General features: G+C 43.8%; 1 pseudogene; it reads right to left on the bottom strand.

The window, feature by feature from the left end:
• Nucleotides 1-2,349: 2,349 nt before the first annotated feature.
• Nucleotides 2,350-10,491, bottom strand: LOC124660773 (annotated as a pseudogene).
• Between the last annotated feature and the right edge of the window lie 358 nt (nucleotides 10,492-10,849).

Here is a 10,849-nt window from a genome sequence, read left to right as displayed (position 1 = left end):
GGATTCAAAATTTGAATCGCCCCCCGCGTCGCCCGCTCATCCTCCACTGCACGTCGTGGCCGTTGTCGATGTGTTGCCCATGCTCCACATGACTGATGTGCTTCCCCTAAATCATTACCAATCGATTAATGCATCGGAAACAGTATATTATTGCCTCTAAATTCCCCTCGATCGCATTCCTAGTAATATTTTTTTGGATGAAAAAGCTTGAACAATCAGAAAAAAAAAAAGCTCAAGGCACGCCGCACGCCTAAGCAAAGCGAGTTTAATTTGTTGTGGCAGTTTAACGGGAGTATTTAGTACGCGAAAACGCAAAAGACTTGCATTTCGATGCATTGATAGATAAAAAGAAGGCTATATATGTACATGCCCAACAGAGGGACAAGCACCCCGCGCTACAACTCGACCCGAGAAAAGAGAGACCCTAGTCTAGGGGAGGAGTTGGCGGACACCATGGGCTCCCGCGTCCGCCCATTGCCGTGCCTCGGTCCTGATGTCGTTGAACAAGGAAGGCACCAAAGGATGTGCGTTGTCGAAGATCGCAGCATTCCGATGTTTCCATATCCACCACGCCGTGAGCATGATTAACGACGAAGTACATTTGCGCAGCTAGCGAGGGGTAGTCCTCACCACCAGCGATCACCACTCCGCGAAGTCGCCCTCCGAAGGAGGCCCCGAGTTGGATCGAATCCACGAGAGGACCTCGTACCAGACCGTCCTGGAGAATGGGCATCCGGTGAGTAGATGCGTCATGGTCTCCTCAGACTGATCACAGAGTGGGTATCTGGGCGCATGTGGAAGGCCCCGACGCGCCAACCTCTCACCCGTCCAACACCTGTCAAGGCGGGCCAGCAAGATAAAGAATTTCACCCTCGGAGGCGCCCAGGATCTCCAGTTCAGCTCCCAAGATGCTGAGGTGATCGCCCCCTGGAAAAGGGCCTCATAGCAAGAATGGGAGGTGTACTGGCCATCCGTTGTCCATATCCAGGTCATCCTATCTTGTTCCGCCGATAGCTGGAACTCCCTTAGCTTGCCCCATAGATGTACATACTGCCACAGTGCGAGGGCGCTAGGTGCTCCAGCTATGTCCGGGATCCAAGTGCGGTCTATCAGCGCCTCGCGTACCGTACGCACCTTCCTGCGTCGATTAGGTACCAGCGCATACACCTCCGACGCCATCTCCTTGATGGATCTGCCGTCCACCCATTGGTCCTCCCGGAAGAGGACGGACTCTCCATTGCCCACCACCATCGAAGTGGATGCCGCAAAGATGTCTAACTCCGCCTTCGAGAACTGCATGTCCAGCCCGCGCCACGGTCGCAGGGGGTCCGTGCGCATCCTCCACAACCAGCGCACCCTAAGGCTGATGGCCATCCGTGCAAGGTCTGGGATTCCGAGCCCACCCAGGTTAAGCGGTAGGCACACCTTAGCCCAGTTCACGTGGCAGTGACCTCCGTTGACCTCTGCCCTGCCCACCCAGAGAAACCCTCGCAGGATCTTGTTGACTTGCTTGAGCGTCTTCTTGTTCAGGCCCAATACCATCAGCTGGTGTAGCGGGAGTATTTATTAGCTAGCAAAAATCAAAACAAGCCACAAAGTCATACATGACCTTGGATCCGAGACGATAGCCCCCCTGCACAAGCCAAGTCTGTTTTCCTTTGAGCAAAATTTGCGCATCCGGTTGACACACAGCAAATCTTGCTGCTGGCCTCCAAAAGATCACATGTATAATGAAGTGTTATTCAACATCTAGAGAGTAGAATAAGTTATTCTAACCTAGGATATTTCTATGTTGTTACATTTAAAATTTATGTTGGTATATAGATAATTACTTCATATTGACCAAAACAACACAAAATTGACATAGGAGTCAAGTGATATAAAAATCAAAGAAATTACGTATTAGGTCATATTTTTATACATCACGTAAACAATTATGTCATGCATAAATTTCCTTGTTCTTGTTCTTGACTTAACAGGTAATAAAAAAAAAATTGGCATCCCTTTAGTCAATTAGTTTAATCTTTTCTTTTTCATTTCTGCTTCCGAGGCTGTCAGGTTGACCGTCAGAAGTTGAAACATGCTGATCAATGAAATGATGTTGTTAGAAGCGGGCTATGTTCACTTCTTTAGTCAATTAGTTTAACGTTTTCTTTTTCATTTCTGCTTCCGAGGCTCCCAGGTTGACCATCAGAAGTTGAAACATGCTGACCAATGAAATGATGTTGTTAGGAGCTGGGGCTATGTTTACATTTTTGGCAGAATTGCAGATACAGCGTATAAACGGCAAAACACAGAAATGCAAGCACCAGCTACCGCATCATCCTACCTCACACGACAGGGAGTAGATGAAATCTGGAGGCTGTTTATTGTAACATGGTTTTTAGTTTGCTAATGGCTAGCACCAAATAATTCAAAATTGGTAGGAAAAGACGGACCAAAGCACAGATTATATGATCGATCTTTAGCAAAAGATAACAGAAGACAGATGCAACCCAATTAATTGATTTCGACTCTAAAGATCAAACATGACTTTCTAAAAAGGGGCCTAAAAGTAATTGCATTGAAAATTTAGGAACATATATATGGTGTGCAACAAACAAATTCAAGTAACCATACTTCCAGGTATCAGAGGCGGGTATTGTGTGCGAAGCTCCTGCGCTTGAAAGACGGCAAAAATCTCAACCAGCTGGCAGAGCACGTTCTGAGTGCAGGCAGTTTCAGCTCCGCCTCCAAGGGGCGGACGGCGGAGTGGATGAAGTATTTGCAGAGGGTCTAGATCCACCAGGACGCCAGCGGTCAGTTGAAGGAGCAGCAGGAGCACCATCCGGCTGGCGGGCAAGGGGAGCCTCTTGGCGTGCAGGAAGGCGGGCAGCGGGCACCTCCTGTCGTGCAGGAAGGCGGGAAGGGGGTGCCTCTTGGCGTGCAGGAGGGGCGTCCTGGCGGAGGGGACGTGCATCAGGGCGAGGACGGTCATCACGGGAGCCCCAGCGGTCCTGTTCAGGTGCAGCTGCAGGCCTCTGGCTGCTGCTGTCGCCGCCCCGTTTGAACTTTGGGACATACCTGCTAGGAGCAGGAGCAGGCGCAGCCGCTGCTGCAGCTGGAGCTGCCACTACTGGTTCACAAGCTGGTGGTGCAACAGCATGAGCGGCAACATCAGGTGCGCGCAGGGGCTCCACACCTCTCAAGAGAGCCTCCCTTTCCCTCTGTGCCTTCTCTTCCATCTCCCTTTCCCTCTGTGCCTGCTTAGCGGCAATTGCGTCCAGCTTGGCTTTCTTCTCTGCTTCCTCCCTCTTCCTCTTCTCTTCATCTGCAAATCAAACCAACAATATTTGATTAGCTAGAATGTGTTTCCCCTACTTCCAAATGATAACATTATGGAATAGCAACAAAGCAACAACTAGCAAGATTAATACGTTCCATTATCCACTGTACAAGCATGAGAAATAAAATACTGTAATGTTGATCATCTAAGTTAATAATGATAATTCAAAGTAAAAGAAAATACACACCGTAGGGGCTTCCCCTTCGGTCACGAGCTTCAAAAATAATGATAATTCAAAGTACCACGAACATCAGTAATGATAATTCAAAGTTCATATTGTTGGAGGATTCTATCTCATCCCCGTTAAAACAAGAACTAGTCTAGAGCAATATAAGTTGCGCAAGAACAATCATTGAGTTGCCAATTTCAAGTATTCAAGTTACCAACAACAATAATAGAGTTCTAATTAATACTGTGCTCGGCAAGTTGAGCAAATAGCAAAATTAGTCCAAGAATAAACTTGCCTTCACGTTTTTTAGCCTCATCTTCCTCGCGCTGCCTTTGGATCCGCTGTTCCTCCAGGTTCAGATAATACATCAATTTCCGTACAGTTTCCCTTTCACGCTTTCTAGAAGATATCAACTGATTGACCCTTTCATCCCTCTCTTTCCTTAGGCTACTAAACTCAGCTTCACGACGTTGCACAATTCTTTCCTGGAAAGCATTCTGAAACAGCAAAAAAATATTTAGAAAAAGAACGTTAACATTATGGCCGATGTTTGGACAAAGATTAACAAAGTGAAGGTAGTTTTACGAGAAGGAAAACATTTACATGCTGAAAGAAGCTCATAAGTTGACCCATGAAGCCAAAAATGAAAAAAGATATATGGAAAACTGAATCTTTCTTTGATGTGGTAATCCACCAAAAAGTATACCACGAATCATATCATACAAACAAAACAAAATCAACACAAAACAGACCTTTGTACTACTAGATGGCATGCCACAGCTACTTAAGTAGTTCAAAATCTTTATGTGCAGGTAGAAAGTTGCATCACTATTACAATCCTCAAGATTTCCTCAGTGGATAAATCGAATATACATTACAAACTTGGAAAAAGCTTATTATGGAAGAAAAAACATGAGAAAGTAGATCACAATGCTCTCCAACACAAGATCGATGCACTCAGCAACACTGTCACACAAGTTGAATGCAGTTGCAAGTAGCATACATACCTTATGCTCCAACAATCGAGAAAGCCTATTTTTCTCCTGCAAGTCACCCGCATGGTGCTGCTTGCTAAGCTCAATCTCTCTCTACAAAGTTGAAATTTATAACAAACATTAGCATGTTAACAACTATCAGGATTTGCACCTTGCAAGTAACAAATTGACAGTAAACACAAACCAACTGCTCTTGCTCATGCAGGATCTTCTCTTCCTCGAGGCGTTTCTGGAAGGCTTCCTCTATCAGTGGTGCTTCCTCCTGTCGTTTTGCCCTCTCCAAGTAATCCATTTTTTTTGCAAGCAGCTGCACTCTCCTTTCCATCTCCTGACGCTCCTTTAGTTGTCGACTCAATAACAGCTCCATGGCACCTTGTTTTGTTAGCTCCTGCCATTTGAACACTCAATATATTCAAACGACCGCACATAGAAGCACAGATTTAGAGGTTGGATTTTATTAAGTAGCATAACCAAATTAAGACAACATAGTACTTGTGTACTCTGTACTGAATATAGTACAGTACTCTGTACTGAATATTTACCTAAGTTTACCCAAGTTCAACGAACCATTTAAGTATTAGTGTGCTAAACTGCTAATAGGTTTGTTTAAAGATCCTCGAGAAATAAATTATCCAACCAAGCATGATCCTGTCTTTATCTACATAGCCTGCCATCCTTATACAGCATTCATCATCTTCTCCAAGCAGTTCAGAGACAAATCGCTAAATATCGATACAGAGCTGACAATGCAGTAATATTACCTTTACCACGATTCTAATAAGTAAAGGTGCATCCAGGTTTTATTGCCAGATATATCCAAGGAAGTACAAGAAAATAGAGCACATGTAGCAAGTTAGCATGGAGCGGCAATTATTGTAACTTCACAACTGTTTCTTACCCCTTCAGTGAAATGTTTTTTCTTATTCTTTGGTAGTTTTATATTATCATTGATCATTAATGATGCTTCCTTCTTCTCTTTGTCCAGTATTTCTTTTTCTATTCTCTGTTTCTCCCTATTTCTCTGCTCCTTCTGAAGCCTCTCCCTTTCATCATCTGCAGATTTCTTCTGAATACTCAATCTCTTTGTCTCCTCTTCTTTCTCCTAGAAATAATGAAAATAAAAACCATAAACAAAGACTACATGAGAAACAACAAATTAGAGTAAGAAAGTAGGGAACCTTCTCCAATATTTGGCGCTCATGGTCTTCTTTTCGTTTTTCAATAATTGACTTTCTCGCAAGAAGCCTTTTATGTTCTTTCTCAACCACTCCAGCAAGACTATTCAAGTTCTCACCAAGCTTGGATGGCCTATGCACAGGTGGATGAATAAGACACCTTGCTTTGTTTAGGGAATCAGCAAGCACACTAAGGTGACTACTAAGCCCATCAGATTCTATGTCCTGCACAGAGATATAAGTAAGAACAACAAACAAATAGATTATAAAATAGATGTTGCTTACTTATCTGTATATATATTACTCTCCCCAATCCATAATAAGTGGTGTGGCTTTAGTTCAAATATGAATTAAAAGCACAACACTTATTATGGATTGGAGGGAGTATATAAGATGGAAACAGAAAATCAACTCTTGCCTTGTAGGTCAATTTCCAAACATTTGTGATGAGAATGAACAGAAATATTGCCTCAATTGATAAAACTGTGAATTGGCCACATATGCAGTTGCTCAAATGAGTGGTAGAACGTTTGAGGAAACATTACATTATTTAGCTACATACAGCATTGTTGGTTGACACAGCATTGCTTCCTCTAAGACTAATCATTCCATGTTACACATGTTTGTGATTTATGATTTATAACACAATCAATAAAAATGTAACCATTCACTATGAACAGTTTATTCCTACAGAACACTCAAAAGCCCAAGATGACAAGGCTCTTCAGCTAATGAATATGCGAGATGGTAGCCAGGTAGGTAATGCAGAAAACATAAAATCGCAGAGCAGGCAACACATTTGATCATTATAGCAAACAAAGAGCAGCAAACAAATAAAGCTTTCAAAAAAAGATGCTGAGAGGCCTAAAGAAGGTAGCAGTGTCGAAAGTCGGGAAGCATACCATGTTGCCAAAATGAACAGCTCCAGACAAATGGTTAACTTTCATAGCAACAAAATTGTGCTTCACAGCATCAACAGCTATCTTCTCCACAACATTGAAGTCAAAGAATGGGATCATTCTAGAGAGCATATCAATTTTCATGGACTGGAAAATCTGAGATGCCTGAAAATGTTCAAAACGAGAGCTGACTAACAAGTTTCAAATATAATCATGCAATGTATGATTAAAAGGCATGAGTATACATATATCATAGAAATAGGACCTGCTGCAGCACCCTCAGTGCCGTAAGCTTCTCCAATGAAGATTGATACTTCGATAACTGAATTTCTGGAACTGAAGAGGCAGCTGAAAGCTTTCCTCCAATCATAGAGATTTTGGAAAGCAGCGGCTGTACTTTCGATGCGAGATCCAGAGGAAGGAACTCATTCTCCATAAGGTTGTATAGATCTTTCACTTCTTGAGAAGCACAAGAAATCACCCCTTTGGCAGCCTATTTTCATATCATAGTCAGAGCACAAGAGAGAGAGGGAGAGTTGGCTAACGAACAGCTTCTAAACAAGAAAATCATAATGTACGTACGTGATGACACACCAAAAAAATTATAACAGACATATCAGAGAAAAAAGTTGCAACATAAGAGATGCAAATGAATTCAATTATCACACAAACACAGGCAGGGCATCCATGATGCCTTACAGAGATGCTCTCTACTGTGCATACTTCCAGATATATTGCTATTTCAGAGCTGCCAGGCTATCCAAAGTGATAGAACACATATCAGGGGATTGCGAGCGGTGGAGGTGTGATTAGCAAAAGGAAACGTTTTTTTTTTGCCTCCGAGGACAGGTAGGTGCTTATATCTTAGCACCACTGCTTGACAAGTGTTGATGCCTCTGTGATTATGAATTAATCTAACTTGAATGCATAAAAAAGCAATCACATAAGCTCAAAGGGCTTGCATCAGCTTGAATGCATAAAAAAGCAATCACATAAGCTCAAAGGGCTAATATGAATGCTAGATAACAAGAAAAAGGCACCACCATTATAGCAGCGCTTGTGTTATAGATGCCCCTAAAGGGCCACGACAAGACATGCCCATAGAAAAGGCAGAATTAAAAAAAAAACTTGATAGATGTGACAAACAAGACATTTAAAAGTTTGGCACAATATGATAGAAAACCAGCAGCCAAAAAAGGTTTCACGACATACCAACTCAGCAAGAAGAGATGCCCTTGAAGCCTGAAAGAAAGAGGGGGCATTATGAGAAAACAAATAATTATATTGATAAAATATATTTACAATGAAAACCATTGGAAGCTAACCATTTCTCTGTTCTCACGCTTGGAGTCAAGGGAGAAATTGACAAGGTTGGCCATACTGAAAGCTACGCTCTTTCTCATTTTCAAGCTCAAGGTGAGACGCACCATATTTATGGTCATATGGTGTCACAGAAAGTGCAGCAAGCAAAACAGAAGATGCTAGTAACTGCAGATCCTTCTGAGTTAACTTCTTATTGAAGCTCTTCTGTAAGTTGAAAAGCTTCAGCCATGCATATGCGTGATACAAATGGCTCTCCGATATCCAAAATATTTCAGTTAGTTTGGCATAATATACAACCAGGACAGACGGTTTTGGAGTTATCTTAACTAAGCTCATCAAGCTGTGGATATCCTCCACAGATCGGAAAGCTTCCTGCAAGAAGAGTTTGGCTGGTGAATTTTATTTCATTAGCATTAAGAATATAACACAAGTTATGGAACAAACCTGCCATAGGGAGAGTTCTGTAGCAATTTTCAGTTGTTCAACCCTAGTATCAAGGTACAGCTTGCTGGTCTCAGGGGCAGTCAGATCAGGACGATCTCGCTGGTCACGATATTTGTTCAAATTTGCAAGATGGTTCCTAATAATCTCGCACAATCTGCGGAACTCTGTGGACCTTTTATACTGCTTACAGAACTGAAAAGCCTTGTGCGCAGTCATCTGCACATTGAAAGGTTATAAAATCTGACACCTTAGCTGCTGAAAAGCATTTACTTCATAATACTACATTCAGGGACGCATGTTGGTACTACAGACATTTTTTAATTAGAAAGAGAAGGTACATAACAGATAGGTGCATGATGTATTTTCTGGCATGTGCAAAAGAAACCAAATAGTTGCTTCTGAAAAAATTGGGCAGTGCAAAAGGACCACATGCATTGGCTAGTAAAGATTTTGTAAAATAAAAATATCTTCATGCAGTCAAGTCATACTACAGATCCCTTTTCAAAGAAACAGAATGTAAATAAAATAGAGCTACAACATGCATCGGATAAGTATGTGCGGAAGCTATTAAATAGTTCATTTCAAAATGTACAGACAAGAAGATAGATAAAGTATATAGCCTCGCAAAGTATTGGTAAAACCAACAACATTGTCATTTGGAAAAGATGCTTGAAGCAACCGCAGCAAAAACTAACAGAGTGAAGTTTCTGAAATGTAGTGACAAGCAGAATGACTAGACAGAAACACTACGATGAATCATAGGCAATTGGCTGTTTAGTAGTGCGAGCCCGAACAGTGTTGGACCATTTGGTGCAGTATGTATTTCCTTTAAAAGCAAAAACAGTGGATAACCTTACTGTTTCAGTGAACCATAGAAGTGGTATTTCATTATACAGGTAAAATCGACGCCAAAACCAAATAAAACATAACAGGGGTGGATAATGACAAAGCAGTAAAATAGCTTACCGCGTATAGTCCTTCAAGCTTTGAATTATTCCTCAGTATCTCGAGCACCGTCCTGTATGTCTCCCACAGAAACTTGAACCATGGAGTGACAAACTCTCTGTCAGATCGGTCCTTCCCTTTCTCCCCACTAACATAGCTGAGCATCAAGTCCTCTGGACGCTCGGCTTCCAGATCTTCGACATCCAGTGCATCTTCCAGGGCTTGCGCCTGAGACTTTGCTTCCTCAGCTTTCTGATTGGAGAGCTGCATAAAGTGTTTTATGACCTCCTCCAAAGAGGACACGTTGACTTGCTGGCAGACAATCCTGTACTGAATAAGGCCATCCTTGGCAAACCTGCCTTTCCTTAGATCGACGCACAGCTCCACATACTTCATCATGATCTTCTCAAGAGGCTTCTGCCACGACCTGTACCTTTTCGAAGTGATGAGGTCATGCAGCGCCTGCAGCGCTGCCTGCTTCTGTCCAACATGTATCAACTCTGGAGTACATCAAAGGTGATACACAGCGTGAATATCTTGTAGTGAAATGTATGGAAAATTGCAGAGGTTTTGCATATGAAGAGAAAGGCAGGCAGAGAACCACTGGTGGCTATTATAATTTTGTGCGGAGTTAGAAACAGTGCACCGTAATTCACCGGAAGCGCCCTAATCAGTAAATAAATAATATAAAAAATAAAGCCACTGCAATTCTCAAGCCGCATAATCCAAATAGCGCATGACCATTCAGACGTCCCTTATAACTGTGAGTCTACCCTACCCTGCCCGCAGCAGCAGAGGCATCACAGCACCCACCACCGCGACAACAATGGGGAACAGACACTCGGTGTAAAATTAAGAGGGCAAATGCAGGTGACTCACCCTCCGCTCTCTTGAGAGCGTTCTCGGGCTTGGCGAATGTCGACATGGTCGGGGGCTGGGGCTGTCCGGCGGCGATCTACTCCTGCATCCCGGCCACGAACAACACGAAAACCAAGGGTTAGCCCGCTGATCCACGGCACAGTAACAACGAAACGTACATCGAACACCGAACGCCCCGGTTCGATCGGGAAAACCCCGCCGAAGGAACCAGAGCGCGCCGATGGCGGATGAGATGGGGCGCGATGAGGCGATGCATCGAGGGGAGGGTGCCGAGGGAGAGGCGGCGGTACCTGTAGATCGCCGGGGACGGTGGCGCTGGGGGCGGAGGGAGCGGGGCCGCGAATCTGGAGGCGGGGGACGGAGTGGGGGTGGCGGCGGCGCGGAGGCAGGCAAGGTTTACTAGGGTTAGCAGCGGGGTGGGGCTGGAGAGACAAATAAAATCACGAAATATGCGGGGCTATTTCGGGAATTGTTGGGGCGCCCGTTTCGCGTGGGGTTGGCTGCCGTGGGCCGTCGGATGCTGGAATGAGCGGTTGGGATCGCGTCGCGTCTGTCCTTGCAAGGTTCTGGATGGCAAGATTTTCTTTTCGGCATGGTGGTGTTGGAAGATTAATTTTCTCTAGGTATGTGCCTTTGGATCTCGTTTCACCTGGAGACACGAGATTAGAGCCTCAATGACATTATGTGTTGGAGGC

This window comes from Lolium rigidum, chromosome 6 (genome assembly GCF_022539505.1).
Source record: "Lolium rigidum isolate FL_2022 chromosome 6, APGP_CSIRO_Lrig_0.1, whole genome shotgun sequence".
In the NCBI taxonomy this organism is placed as follows: Eukaryota; Viridiplantae; Streptophyta; class Magnoliopsida; order Poales; family Poaceae; genus Lolium; species Lolium rigidum.
This window is presented reverse-complemented; position numbering and strand designations above follow the sequence as displayed.